Source organism: Lepidochelys kempii, chromosome 12 (assembly GCF_965140285.1).
Source record: "Lepidochelys kempii isolate rLepKem1 chromosome 12, rLepKem1.hap1, whole genome shotgun sequence".
In the NCBI taxonomy this organism is placed as follows: domain Eukaryota; kingdom Metazoa; phylum Chordata; order Testudines; family Cheloniidae; genus Lepidochelys; species Lepidochelys kempii.
In genome coordinates this window covers 17,771,712-17,786,077 of record NC_136391.1, presented here as the reverse complement: position 1 = coordinate 17,786,077, position 14,366 = coordinate 17,771,712, and the positions used below count along the sequence as shown (strand labels likewise).

Sequence of the window (14,366 nt, the reverse complement as noted above, 5' to 3'; positions counted from 1 at the left end):
GGCAAGCGGCAAGCCCGGGAGGGAGGGCGGAGAAGCGGAGCAGTGGCAGCACGCTCAGGGGAGCAGGCGGAGGCGATCTGGGGTACATTTCTAGGGGCGGCATGGCCGGCGGCAGAAAGCCGCCCCTAGAAATGTGCGACCCCAAGCACCTGCTTATTTTGCTGGTGCCTAAAGCCAGCCCTGCGGATACAAGGAAAAACTGCTTGAGCCATGTTGACAGGACTTCACCTAGCAGAAGCTGATTTTCAGGCCCCCCTCAAACAGTTGAGGGGCTCTGCTCAGAAGCTAATACCACCTCAGGGGACAGTATTATCTCCCACATATACAGTATTGCCTGTGGAGTTGTGGGAAGGATAATGAACCTGCACCTCCTGCTGGTCCTTCCCCATTTGTGCATCTCCGGGCCCATGGAGAGCTGTCTCCAAGGAACAGAGGTTACAGCATCACAGAGGCAGCTGATTAATGCCCTCTCCCACTGCTTTCCACACAGACAAGGTGTGATCTATGCACAGAAGGCACAATCTGGCCTGTTTTAATGCATGTTTTTACACCCACACACACTTTTGTGTGAATTTGATTCATATTAGTGTAAAAAATTAACACAACTTAAAGCTAGGTGTACTGCCATATTCTAAATACAGCCATCAATGACTGATGACTGTTTCAGATAATAACCCATATCCTGCCTGTCTCACTTACATGTGCAGTCTCGTTGGCTTCAATGGGACCATTTATGTGAGTAAGACAAGCAAGAGGTTTTCCTCAGTAGCTGACTCTTCAATCTTCTTAATACTGCTGGGAAAACCCAACATCTGCAGAGAGAACCGGCTGAGTCAGGGGAAGTGCACTCTGCATTCACAAGGAGGGGAGAGTAGAATATCAAACAGAGCCTACAAAAACGCAGTACACTGTGCAATCCCAGTTACTGGGATAAGCATTCTAGTGGCTCTTCAGTCTGAGACAACAGCATTTTGGGGGGGGGGGGGGGGGAGGAGAGCAGGAAATCAGTGAAACAAAGCAGTTTGAACTGAAACAAACTGAAGGACAGCTGTTTTCTATAAGAATTCCCTTGCAAAAATCACTAAGACGCTGTTAATTAGAGATTCATCTGTAAAAGATGTGGCATTCAAGCGATAAAAAGAATCCATTTCTGAAGGACCACTCCATAATTATTTTAAAAAAGCATTTCTGGTAGATAACTGATAAATATGCTATCAATTGAAAGAAGGTTGACATCCCAAACTATGACAAATTCATGGCATGGTTGATATGTCAGTAATTGCCATCCTAACACTCAGGAGACCATAAAAAGGAGATGTGGTGAAATAGAAGAGGAATAAATAATTTCAGTGCAAGTACTCCTCCTCCTCCTCCTCCATTTCTTCAGTGAATCATTGCCACAAGATTTGCCAACAAAACAATTTAATTTTTCAGTGTCGAAAGCAAGTTCTCCTGTTCTTCTGTCAAAAAATAAAAACTTCCATTGGCCAAAGACAGCTACTGGCTACAAACTATATATTTTATCTCCAGGAGCAGAAACAGAAGTATTTGGGCAGAAATAGCATAGATTTAGTAGAAAGTAAAAAGACTCCCCATTTGAGGTGCACTGCTTTCTAGGCAAAAATAGGATTGTCTAAATTCCCTGAAAGAAATATCTCCTAGCACACATTTAATACTGCTCAGTGGGAGGCATTTTATTTCCTTGTTTATTTAAAACTATGGGAGCTCCGGGAAGCTTTTCGGGCTGAATCATGAGCCAGGCTGCATATCCATGTAGGGGAGTAAATGACATAGCAGCTTCCTTCCTTCCTGCATGGGTTACCCACATGGGCACATGCTGATGGGCTCTCATCATGCCTCCCTGCTGTGGAGGTGAGAGGGAAGTGGGCTGGCAGCAGTAGGGAGTAGGTGGACCCAAAGCTCCACCCTTTAGCAGCCAGTATGGAGGATGAAATAAGTTGTGCCATCAAAAGGGCTGACCCAGTTTTCTTCCCAATGGAGCAAGGGGGAAGTGAGTACCAGATTACAACTCTCAGAGGATGTTTATAATTCAGACCAGGTCTTGGATTTTTGTTCCTCTGTCTTAATGAGTAACAGATATCATTCTGGTGACCACCACTAAAACAGTATTTAAGTTAGCCCCAAATCCAGCAAAGCGCTTTCTTTAAGCATGCAAGTAATTTCATTGATGTCAATGGAATAGTCACATTTTTCACATCAAGCACATCCTTAAATGCCTTGCTGAATTGGGGCCATGTAGCCTGACCCCCAATGGGAGGGCTGCACACCCATATCCTCCTTTGACGCCTATGGAATGAGCATGTGCTCAGTACCTCAGTCAAGGGTAACATTCCATTTCCACCAGAGAGCCCAATGCTGGATACAAACTGGGCTCACCTGGAATAGGAACAAAACAAAAAACAGGCTGAACTGGGAAAAGTACTGAATGGATTGAACTCTAAAGTAGTGTGAGCTAATTGGAAAAGGGCATGGGAGGAAACTGGGGAAGAGTAGGAAGGGAATGTTTAAATTAAAGTGGCAGATAATGGAGAGGAGAAAGTAAACCCCAAAGGGGACTTACTTGTGGACAGAAAAGATGGTCTAACCTAGACAGGGGAAAATAAGAACATGGGCTATCTTAGAAAGTGAAGAATAGTGAACTAGAGTAAACCAGAAAGTTATACTGTGTAGCTGTCTGAGAAATGTATAGGGCTCATCATGGCACCAAGAGCCAAAGCTGCAGAGAGGACGTATGTGGAGAGACACTTCAGCATCTGAGGGATTCTATCTGCAACGCACATAAGCAACTACACTGGTAGCACTTGTGGAAAGTACTGAGGAACTGGGCTTCTTTAGAGCTGCAGTATGCACTCCCCCCCCCCACACACACACACACCCGTCTTAGTGTATGCTAGCTGCTGTGGAATCAAGACCATACCCTGCTCCCTTTCAGGTGTTTAGTACCACTGGTAGCAGGATACTCCCTTTGTCTCTGTGCTCAGAGAGTGCAAAGCAGAGATCATGGCTCTCCCTGCACAGATGATGAAGAGAGCTCCTGACATCTACCCCTGACATACCGCATTCACATGGGGCTAGCCACAGCCTTGCCCATAATGCAACAGAAAAGAAAATAAAACTGCAAAGATAAAGGGTTGAATTAAAACAATCTATGAGTCAGTTGGGAGCTCGATCAGGTGCAAGATGTACAAAAGCCTTTGTGCACTGGTATTCGTTAGACAGTGCTGTAGGTACAATGTGACAGAAACACAGTGTGGTGTGATATGCTGTCGTCATTAAGGTAGAATGTGAAGGATGCATTCAGAAAAATACAGTCATACAACTTCAAATTAAGGGAACACATGTGAAGCCAGCCTGAGCAGAGAATCTTCTTCCTCTTTTTGGAATATGCTGACATTAATTGCACTAATCAGACCAGCTCCTACCTGTTTTAATTTAGAAACACCACCCTTTGCAAGACAGAATTTCATTATGGAATAATAAACTAGTCCACTTCACCATCCACGTCCCACCTTATCCCCAAGGTTATATTTGCAGCATCTTCGGCTTACTTGGAATCCATTAAATAAAGCAAGCATTAAACATTCTTAAATGGTAAAAAAAAATAAGTCATCATCATCAAATTATAATTCTGTGCTTGACCTTCAGTTCTATAGTACTCATTTATCCTTCCAGCTGCTAGGCTATAACCAATGGACTTTAGCCTGCTGCATCACAACTGCTATCAGCATACAGAAGTTGTGTGTCAAAAGCCCATGTATTAGGTAGCTGTCCTCGAGCAGTGATTTCCAATCTGTGGTCCACAGACCCCTGCGGTCCACAGACGATGTGTAAGATTTCCAAAGGGGAAACACAATTTCCAAGGCCATTCAAAATTTTTATTGGACTGCAAAAGAAAAAAAGGTTGAAAACCACTGGCCCACGGAATCTGAGCATGTGCATCTTACTCACATTTTAAAAATACTTGGAGCCTGATTTTCTACTCTGTTCCACCAGTTTTATACTGGTGCCACTCTACTGAAATTAATATAGGTTTATTATAAGTGCACTTCTGCAAACTTCCCCATGCACTAACGCTCAAAGGAAACATTTTGAAACTCTTAACTTTAGTGGCAGTCAGGGTGCAGAGATCTGCCAACATTCTTTTCCTAAGCCTTTATTCTTCAGACTGCCAGCACTAACCTTTTAAAGAGGTACCTTTGTTATACTATGTACAGTTTTTATTCTATCTTTGATGTGAGCCATTTACATATTATATATTGCATACACACAAAAGTTACTGCACTTTTTTTATCTTAAGACAAGGCTATATATATTTGTCATTACTTTAGGAATATTTTCCCTTCTCTTGCTTTATGGAATACACAGTACCAGATATCTCTTGCACATGTTGAAATATGGATAGATTTACCAAAGCATTGAAAAAATGGGCAATATTAGGGCTGTGGAACAGCTATCATATCACATCCTCCACATACTTGTGTGCACCTCTGTGCATGTACACCATAAATGCAAAAATAAAAGCATACACGGTGCTAGCTATGGGAACACTTGTGGGTTTCTACTGGTCAGTAGACACCAGATGCTACATACAACTCTATATGCCCCAATATTGGGTGTGGCTTGTTTTTCATTTCCAGCAACAACATTGCCGCCTCTTCTGGGGCAACAGGAAAATTCTTAGCCCTGGTCTACACTAGGACTTTAGGTCGAATTTAGCAGCGTTAAATCAATGTAAACCTGCACCCATCCACACGATGAAGCCCTTTTTTCGACTTAAAGGGCTCTTAAAATCAATTTCCTTACTCCACCCCTGACAAGTGGATTAGCGCATAAATTGGCCTTGCCGGGTCGAATTTGGGGTACTGTGGACACAATTCGATGGTATTAGCCTCCGGGAGCTATCCCAGAGTGCTCTATTGTGACCGCTCTGGCCAGCGCTCTCAACTCAGATGCACTGGCCAGGTAGACAGGAAAAGAACCGCGAACTTTTGAATCTCATTTCCGGAGACTGCGGGAACTGTGGGATAGCTACCCAGAGTGCAACACTCCAGAAGTCGACGCTTGCCTCAGTAGTGTGGAAGCACTCCGCCGAGTTAATGCACTTACAGCATTTTCTGTGGGGACACACACACTCAAATATATAAAACCGATTTCCAAAAAAACGACCTCTATAAATTCGACCTAATTTCATTGTGTAGACATACCCTTAGAGTACTGATAAGAGCTTGAAATTCAGAAGAAGCAAGATGTCTTCCCATCTTTCTCTCAGAGACAGAAGTGTCACAGCATACAGTCACACTCGTCCTGCACAGGAAATCCCATCTACTAGTTCTCTAACCATTCCCAGTCCCAACATATATATAGCTCAGATAAATTCCCTGCCTGACCCCCTTTCTGTCTGTATTCACACACAGATACTCTATCTAGAGTAGCACAGTAGTTTGGACCAGACAGAGTAAACTGAACCTTGGGTAAATTGCAGCGGTGGGTTCCCCAACTGAAAGGCTCTTCTGGGGTACCCAGATATAGTCACACTGCCTGATGGGAGTAATGAAGGAGCAGAGTCATAGTACAAAGATGCATTGGTCATGATGGAGAACTCCCAGCGACACCTTTCCTCCTCCATTCAGACTCACATCTCTGACTGATCTCTCTGCCTGGAAGGTCCACCATCACATCAAGCTAAACATGAGGCAAAGTGAACTCCTTATCTTTTCTCCCTAGCCTTCCTCCCCCCACACACACATTTTGATCACCACTGGCAATTCAACCATCCTCAGGTTTGCAAACACAGTGTTATTTTCAACTCCACACTCTTCAGTCCTGAACAATGCTTTTGCTACATCCTACTATTTCTTCATCTCCAAAATCTGTACTGCAGCCCTTTCTATGCCAACCCAAAAAATATACACAGAGTTATTCATTGCATTTGGTGCCACAGAAATATCAATAGATAATTATATATTAGCTCCTGATAGATCCTGAAATTCTACAATACCTGAAAGGCAATTTTCAGCAGAGATAAACTGAAGAAATACAAATGAATATGCAGACATTGCCCAAGGAAGTAATTCTGGCAGGGAGGAAGAACACAAGAAAGACCAAATATCTTCTGAGTTGTTACCACCTACAGAACTTTTCTCAGCCCTCAGCATCTAGTATTTATACCGCTGGTTACAAAAGATAGTTGCTCCTCCAGTGTGCGCTTGTGAAGTAATATTATGAACGTCATATTTTTTTAAACATAAAGACTCACCATAATCTGCTGTTGCAGAAAAAGAGCAACTTGACTCCAGATTATCCGGTTGCCCAAGACAAAATAAGTATGTTGTTGACCTAGTTTGTGGACTCAACAGTTTTCAAACTATATTGGAAATGCCTTTTCATATTACATATCCATATACTGCCTCACAGATATTCTTTGTCAATATATTACATGGCTGTATGAAGTGGTTACGGGGTTTTGTATGATCTAGAAAGCTCTGGTCATTCACATAACAGATATGTAGACCAATGGTCAAACTAGGGAAAAAAATAGACCAGAAGGTTAATATGAATTTGATCCTGCAAATCCTTATGCATCCGAGTAATTTCTGACCCATGCAAGAAGACCTACTGAAGTCAATGAAACTGTCTGTGTGTTTAAGGGCAGCAGGACGGGGCTATACATTTGCAACAAGGACATTTATAAACAGGAATAATCAGAGCTATTAGAATTAACAATATTCTGGAAGGGATATTAAACCTCATATGTCAGGCGTTAAGTCAATTTCTAATGATCAGAGATCAGGATGAGAGCTTATATCCATGGTTAGCCATGTCTGCCTATTGCTGGGTTCTTACACCTTCCCCTAAAGGTACTACTGTCAGGCAGAATACTGGACTACAGTGGATGGACCTCAGGTCTGTTCCAATATGGTAATTTGTTTGTTCCTTTTTGTATTATAGTAGCATCTGAAGACCCCCAACCAAGATCAAGACCCCATTGTACAGTTATAGAATAAGAGACACTCCTTGCCCTGAAGAGTTTCCAAGGTAATTATAAAGTGCTGTCTGTAAATTTCCTTCCCAGCTTTAAATGTCTGTGTGATGCTAGAATATCTTATAATATTCTTATCCAGATACATCAACTTCTAATGAGGGTTTGAAACAAAACAGCCCACTCCCAGAGGAAAATGATATAAACACTGACTTGCAGCATCTGTGACAGACCTCCCTCAGCCTTTCTGGAGAAGGGAAACATTTGATGATGGAGGGTTTATATATTTGAGGTTTTGAACTCAGCTAAATTTAACTAATTAAAAAGTATTCACCCCTCTCTGGATGTTCTAAAGCAGTGGAAGGATGTGATCAAGATGCTAGGGGTGCTGCTGTACCCCCAGGCTTGAAGGGGTTTCCATTATATCCAGGGTTTACAGTTTGGTTCAATTGCTCTCAGCAACCCCACTATACAAATTGTTCCAGCACCTCTGGATGTGATGACAGCAAAGCAGCCCAACAACTCATCTACAGAGACTCCAGCAGAAGGTACAATAAACCCATCTCACGCAGGACAAGAGACATGCAACAGATCTGCCCAGCTCTCTACTACCACGGCTACCAACCCCAGCCGCAACGAGTCGTGGGAGAACAATGGAGGAGTTTAAGCTTCAGTCAAGAGCTCATCAAAGAGAAAACTAGAGAGCTGGCATCTGTTTGTGTTTATTTGGGGGGTTGCCCACTCCATTCACTGGAAGGCCTGATAGTCTCATTGCAGGTGAGATGCACCTGAGGCAGGTGTCACTATTTGGGCATTTAAAGGATTGTAGCCTTTATTGGTTATGGTACAGGTTGGAGTCCTCTCTAAACGCATTCAGTGTTGGGGGGGGGGGCTGTACTTTTTCCTTCTGTGCCGAGTATCAGATGTTGCTTAGAGATAAAAACTATTTCCCTATAATTGGCCATCCCACATACCCATTTCAGGGCAAAGGAGCTTTGTTTCATTCCCCTTACAACAATGGCGCAGGTGAGCGACAATACATTACACCAGCTCTGCAGAGAGGCCTCATGGCCAAGACACCGTCCCCTTGGCACAAGCCAGCTTTCGCATGCTGCCCCCACGCTGCTTCGAGCCAGCAAAGGCCGGAGAACCCACAGGGCCCGGGGCTGGCAACTTTCCCGTGACCGTCCGCAGCGTTGAGCGTGCTGGCGTCGGGAGGGCTTCCAGCAGCCGGGGCCAGAACAGAGGAGGGCGCATGGACGGACCGGGGACGGGACACCAGCCCAAGTCTGCAGGCGGGTTGGACGGGGGAGCGCGCTCACCCGCAGGCTGAAATCTGGGTCTCTTTCCTACCCCCGTCCCGGTTTAGCGGAACTTCGGGAAACTCGCGGGTCCCCCTGGAAACTTGGAGCTGGCGTCGTAACAGGCGCAGGACGCTGCGCCCCTAGCTGAGTGACTCCGGCGCCGGCGTGGCTTTGAAGTCCACTATTGTAGCAAGGGCCCGAGTGTTTTACACACGCCGAACAGGTGTACACACGTCCCACACCCCGCCAGCCCTCCCCTCGCAGCTGGGCTCCTGCCAAACGCCGGACAGGCAGTGGCCTTTGGGAGTGCATCTACTGTCCCCCCCAAAGCACGTGCCTTAGCCGAGCAACCGCCCCCCCCCCGCTAAAAGCTACCACCAGGTGCATCCCTAGCCCTAGTTCTCCCAGGAGAGGCCCCCAAAGCCTGTTGTCGCCTCGCGCCTTGCACCCCGCGCGGACGTGGGCCCCGGGGAAGTCTGCGGGACGTTGAGGGGTCGCTCGAACCCAGATTTTAGCCACGTTCCCCCGAAGCTGCACCCGGCCCATTGACACGCTAACCACCGCGCCCGTTAGCGGCAGCTCCTCCGTTTGCAAGCACGAGAAACGGCCTACGGGTCTGCACGCAGGCGGCCCGGTGACTGTGCCCTACAGCGGTCCAGCTCCAGCCTCCTCACAAATCTCTCCCTCCCTCCCCAGCTTCCGGCCCGAGGAGCCTGCAGACCCGCCCCAGCTGTTTACCTGTTGCAAATCCGGCGTCCTCATCCGTCTCTGCCCGCCGAGCCCTCCACCCGCGAACGCGGAGGCTGGTGCGGTGTCTGTCTCCCAACCAGGGTTCGCTGCGGGTTATCTTGGTGCCTCCCGCGGAGAGAGCCAGCGGGCGAGGCGCCGCCTTGCTGGCTGTGTAACGACAGGCGCTCCCGCCAGTCGCTCAGTGACCCAAAACACTGATGCTGGCTGAAACTCCCCTCCCAGGCCTCTGCACGCCTCGGTGCCCTTCCACACCCAGAGAGAGCTGGATGCTTCGGCGCGAGCGTTCACACGGCCCCGCCACCCCGTTGATCCCGGAGCAGGCAGCCCCGGTTGCTGGCGGCCGTCAGACTTCTACGGAGAGTGGAGTTGGGAGCGGGCTGGCAAAGTACATAGACAGTGCACCCGGGCTAGGAAGGAGTTGTCTGGGAAATCGGTCCCCTGCCTGTGAAATGCTTTGTGTGCATGTTCTTCCAGAAACAAGTGTGTGAGGCTTCTGAGCAAACTTATTGGGATCTAGGAAGTGCCTAGGGGGTTAGCAGAGAGGAAGTGATATGGTGCAATGCAGGATATATAGCTTAAGCATTCAGTGAGTTAAGTGCATTGTACTTTTCCCTTTAAACAAAGCCCAGAGCTATTCGTTTATATAGGCACATTTATTGTTCATACAACCGGGGTGGGTTGGTAACTCCCCTTCTTCTCCACTACCCTCCCCATCCGCCCCCCCCAAAAAAATCCCAATTAACGGTGTGTTGATTTTTTTTTAATTCCCTTACATTTGTGTAATTACAATCACATTAGAAATCAATCAGCTCTGGTCATTACCATTAGCTATATGGCTCATAAACCGAACACGTCATGCTCATTTAGCTGAATGAAACAAATTCTTGTTGTGTAAACTGATGCTCAACTCTAATCAGCGCTAAATTCAATCAAAACATGACTTACAGCAATTGAAAATATATTAAAGGCTCTTAGAAAGTGCGAGCGGTTCCATTTGAGCGTCCTAAGTACCAAGTGCCAGTCCCGGGCAAACAGGATCTGTAATGAAGTAGGTGTGGGGGCTCGTATAAACAGAGAGGTGGAAGCTCTGTGGGGGACCGGGGGAGGGGAAATCTGCAGTTCCGCTTTGTAGGCTCGTCCCTACTCATTCATGAAAGTGTGGGGATTAGAAAAAATAGAACCATAGAGACCCGTGTGAACGTAGGGGACGACCGCTGTTAAACGTGATCAGCATCGCCTAGTTCAGGAGGGACAGCCTCTCTTCCCGCTAGGATAATGCTATAAAATCTAGCACAGGGTTAAAAATAAAAAATCACATCAGCCTCCTCCCCCGCCCCCCGGATGGGACTATCCAGGCACCTATATTAAAATGCCAGGCGTGTCTAGGGCACCTTCCCTTGGTATTTCAGATCTAGAGATGGTCTCGTGAAAGAGGAGACGGAACAGGTCACATGATGTCATCAGCTAGGATGCTTTGATCTTCTACGGTGGAGTCTTGACCTTAAAATCTCCTCGGGCAGCCCTTAGTCCTGACAAAACTGGGGGTTTCCCTGGCTCGGGGCTGCGAGACAAGGCCTGCCGTCAGAAGCCCAAAACTCCAGTTGCTGGGGGCCAGATAGCCGCCTTGCATCGCTGCCCTGTTGGGAACGGCTCCCTGGGGGGTTCACAGGTTCGGTTCGCGCCTGACCCAGCAAGGTCATCTCAAGAGGCGCCGCCAGACACCGGACACCACCCCCAGCATGTGCTGAGGTTGGGCTGGCTTTGGGGAATTCCGAAGGAAGTCAATTTTACACCAACGCGCTCCCTGTTTTGTTGGGGTTTGCTCCTTGCGCCTGAACTTCAGGGCCCCCCTTACCCGCCTCGAACCAGGCGCAGGCATGGGAGTGTAACGATCTGAAATCGGTTCGATTTTACACGCTGTAATTATGGATATTGCCCCTTCATACACATTTCTGACCCGCCTTCAGGTGAGCAGAGATCACGGAGCAGGAGGGCAGTGGATGTAGTTACTAGCAGTAGCGTTGGTATAAACGGCAGAGAGGCGACATCCAACCCCACCTACAACCAGAAGAGCCCCAGGGGGATCCCTGGAACCTCCGGCTCCGAGGGCTGGTCTCCCCCTCTATCAGAGACGGGGGCCCAAGGCTATACCCTTTGCATTCCTTCTCTGGTCCAGCCAAATGCTGTTTGCAGTCCGATGCAAAACGGACACAAAGGCCCCTCATGCTAACCAGCTTTTCAGTTCCAAAGACTTGCTAGGGGGCAAAGCTCTGTCCTGCGGCAGCTGGAGAGCCTCCCTACACACGAGCTGTTACAATAGGAGCCAGGAGAAAGCTGTCGGCTGAACTCGGGATGTATCTTATACACTGTGCCCAATTACTACCAGTGTAGCTAGTTACACAATTTCAACGCAAAAAAACCAGAGCGTGGTGCATTGATGTTAAAGGGAAAGGCAGACAAGTCTAATAAAATCCTAGGATGTTAAGCATACTCCAAGCTCTGCGGTCAATCACATAGTCTTGGGCCTGTGTAAGAAGCGCAGGTTTAAATCCCGAGGTGGGATTTTAGAGCTCTTGTTGTTGTTCTTAATGATCCTAAATTGTCAAAGCCCTGCAACTACAGAGCGCGGCAGGAGCAGTGACCTGCTTTAGGCTCGCAGACATCAGCTGAACCAAACCCATTCTTGCACTTTTTAGCAGGATCATTTTAGGGTTGGCAGCGGTGGGAATCAGCCACCCCCACTTCTGCACAGTGAACTAGCCAATGCCCTCCTTTCTGCACGTCGGACGGGAGCGCAGGATTTGAGCCCATTGTTGACCGTGGCTTGGTTTCTAATGTTGGGGGTTTCAATCTAGTTGCGTGCGTCTTCAGTAAATTAAATCCAGTCGCTAGGTGTCCAATAAAGAGCAGGTTTCAGAGTAGCAGCCCTCTTAGTCTGTATCCGCAAAAAGAAAAGGAGGACTTGTGGCACCTTAGAGAGGAACAAATTTATTTGACCATAAGCCTTCGTGAGCTACAGCCCACTTCATCGGATGCATTCAGCTGTAGCTCAGGAAAGTTTATGTTAGTCTGTAAGGTGCCACAAGTCCTCCTTTTCTTTTTTCACCTTACCTGATCACTCTGGTTACAGTGTGTCAGGTAACACCCATTGTTTCATGTTCTCTGTGTATATAAAATCTCCCCACTGCCTTTTCCACTGCATGCATCCGAGGAAGTGAGCTGTAGCTCAGGAAAGCTTGTGCTCAAATAAGTTTGTTAGTCTCTAAGGTGCCACAAGTCCTCCTGGTCTTTTTGCCAACGAAGAGTAGTAATTAGCCCAAATGGCAAGGCTGCGGCGAGATGGAACTGAGTAATTCAGAAGGGAGAAAGGTTCAGGAAAGTTGAGCTCCTCGTTCAAACGCTGACTCGGGCTTCTGTGTTAGCTCCTCCCAGGCTATTCTTGCGTTCCACGCTGTCTCCCGTAAAGGGACCCTTCGGTTTCCGTCAGGGAAGCTACCTACACGTTCTAGAAAATGAGTGGGTAAAGTGCACAGAACGTTTACACATCAGACCAGCTGAAGATGACGATTTATCTTGAGGTGAATGTAAACAGGGATCAGAGTTTGTAAGGTAACGCTCTTAGCAAAATCCAGTGCGGAAGGATTCTCCTTTGCCTGCTTTATTAACTGGGATCACGTGAAATCAAAAGATCTGAAGGGATGTTTAAATAAATTCATTTCAGTGCAACTCGCCGAGCCCTCTGCAGGAAAATGATTGATGTCTGCCAAAGAGTGAAAGGGGGTGGTCAGCGGTTTGTGGGACGCAAAGCACAAGGGAGAAATATTTTAGGACTCTATAGCTGATAGGAAAAAAAGATGCACCGAGACTAATAAATAAAAAATAAAAAGGCTTCCCTTAACTCTGTGTGATCTGCAGACGAATGCAACACTTAAAGACTTGTGCTTGGTATTTATACCATAATGTTTGCACATAGAGTCCACGTGAATATTTCCTGGGTGGGAGTAAAGATTGGTTGAATTCTTACAAGGGGATTTCCCGCCGACTTTAACAGAATGTTTCATTCGTGGGAGTTTAAGTAGCAAGGAGAAGGAGGTGTCTGGGGCGGGGGCTGTCTGTGCGGGGGGTACTTTGTGTACTGCAAAGTGAAGGCACCTTTCCTTCCGTATGTCCAGCCCAGATGCAGATTGCATTGAAGACATTCCATTGCTTACGTTACCTGCAACAAACACACAGGGAGTCACGTTTCTAAGTAAGCTAAATTCCCAGGAAACTGCTCTATTGATTTAACAGGGCATTTAGTGTTAAATCACAGTTCAGTTCAGAGTGGGTTCGTAACCCCTTCATAAAGAGAGCAAATGAGCTCAGAGGAGCTGTTCCTTAGGGCTGGAGCAGGATCGGGCCCTCGCTCTGCGGTGCGGTGCGGGGGTCGCCCTGGAGTTGTGATTCTCGTGCTGATCGCAGAACGACAGGCTCACAAACCAGGTGCACTGTGAGCTCCTCACATTCACGACACACCCCCGATCATTGCACGGGGCGCGGAATTCAGTATAGCGAACAATCAAATGAGCGCTCATAAAAAAGTTTCTTCTGGCTCTGGATATAGGACCACTTGCTTCTATTAAAATAATTCTGGTGTATAACTTATAAATAAAAGCTTAGCTGTAGGGATTTATTATTGTTATTATTCCTTTGCTGCTGACCCGGACTGAGACTGGTTCTCAGAGCATCTTCATACTTCTGCTGAAACCCCACTCCCCCACCCCAATCCGTTAGCTCAAATCCAAAATATTATTCCAGTGTTAAATAATTCGACAGTTATACCCAACATTGGGAGAGCCCCTGTACTGACTCTGGAAATTTTTCTCTTCCCATTGGGTTGTGTTTAAAACTTTTAGTACTTCAATATCGTTCAATAAAGGACCGAAGAACTCCGTCCCCACCCCCCAAAAAAGGAAATTCTGATGCAAACATTAAGTGTTTCCTCATTGAAACAGCAATGGGAAACCCACAATACTAGTATGCGATGCTCACGAAAAAGTAAAGTATTCATGCCTGATTCTCCCAACTTTTTAATGCCTGGGCCATAAATCTGAGAGATACAAACTCCTTATAATTTAATTTAATTTAATTGTTGTGGAGAAAAAGTTCCTCAACCCGCACAAGGGCTTTTCTGACATGACTGTGATCACAGACCCACACACCACATGCTGACTACTGCCACTTTAATGCTATAACCACAAGCTAATAGAAAGGAAAATCGTGGTGAAGGCTGGCACACACCCTTACCTAGTTGTGCCCAAAATGTGCAGGGG

General features: G+C 46.7%; 2 long non-coding RNA genes across 17 annotated transcripts in view; one reads left to right on the top strand and one right to left on the bottom strand.

The window, feature by feature from the left end:
- LOC144929167 (uncharacterized) overlaps positions 1–9,548 on the bottom strand; it is a 217,145-nt gene extending 207,597 nt beyond the window's left edge. For 3 of the 11 annotated variants that reach the window (XR_013634483.1, XR_013634485.1, XR_013634484.1), the window contains exon 1: positions 9,043–9,544. This is a non-coding gene — a long non-coding RNA (uncharacterized LOC144929167). Of the gene's footprint in view, positions 1–9,042 lie in introns of all 11 variants that reach the window. The other 8 variants (XR_013634479.1, XR_013634487.1, XR_013634488.1 and 5 more) reach the window with 5 other exon arrangements.
- LOC140896235 (uncharacterized) overlaps positions 1–10,124 on the top strand; it is a 381,899-nt gene extending 371,775 nt beyond the window's left edge. For all 6 annotated transcript variants that reach the window (XR_012154477.1, XR_012154476.1, XR_012154475.1 and 3 more), the window contains 3 exons: positions 6,970–7,056; positions 7,143–7,777; positions 9,001–10,124. This is a non-coding gene — a long non-coding RNA (uncharacterized LOC140896235). The remainder of the gene's footprint in view (positions 1–6,969; positions 7,057–7,142; positions 7,778–9,000) is intronic.
- Positions 10,125–14,366: the final 4,242 nt, after the last annotated feature.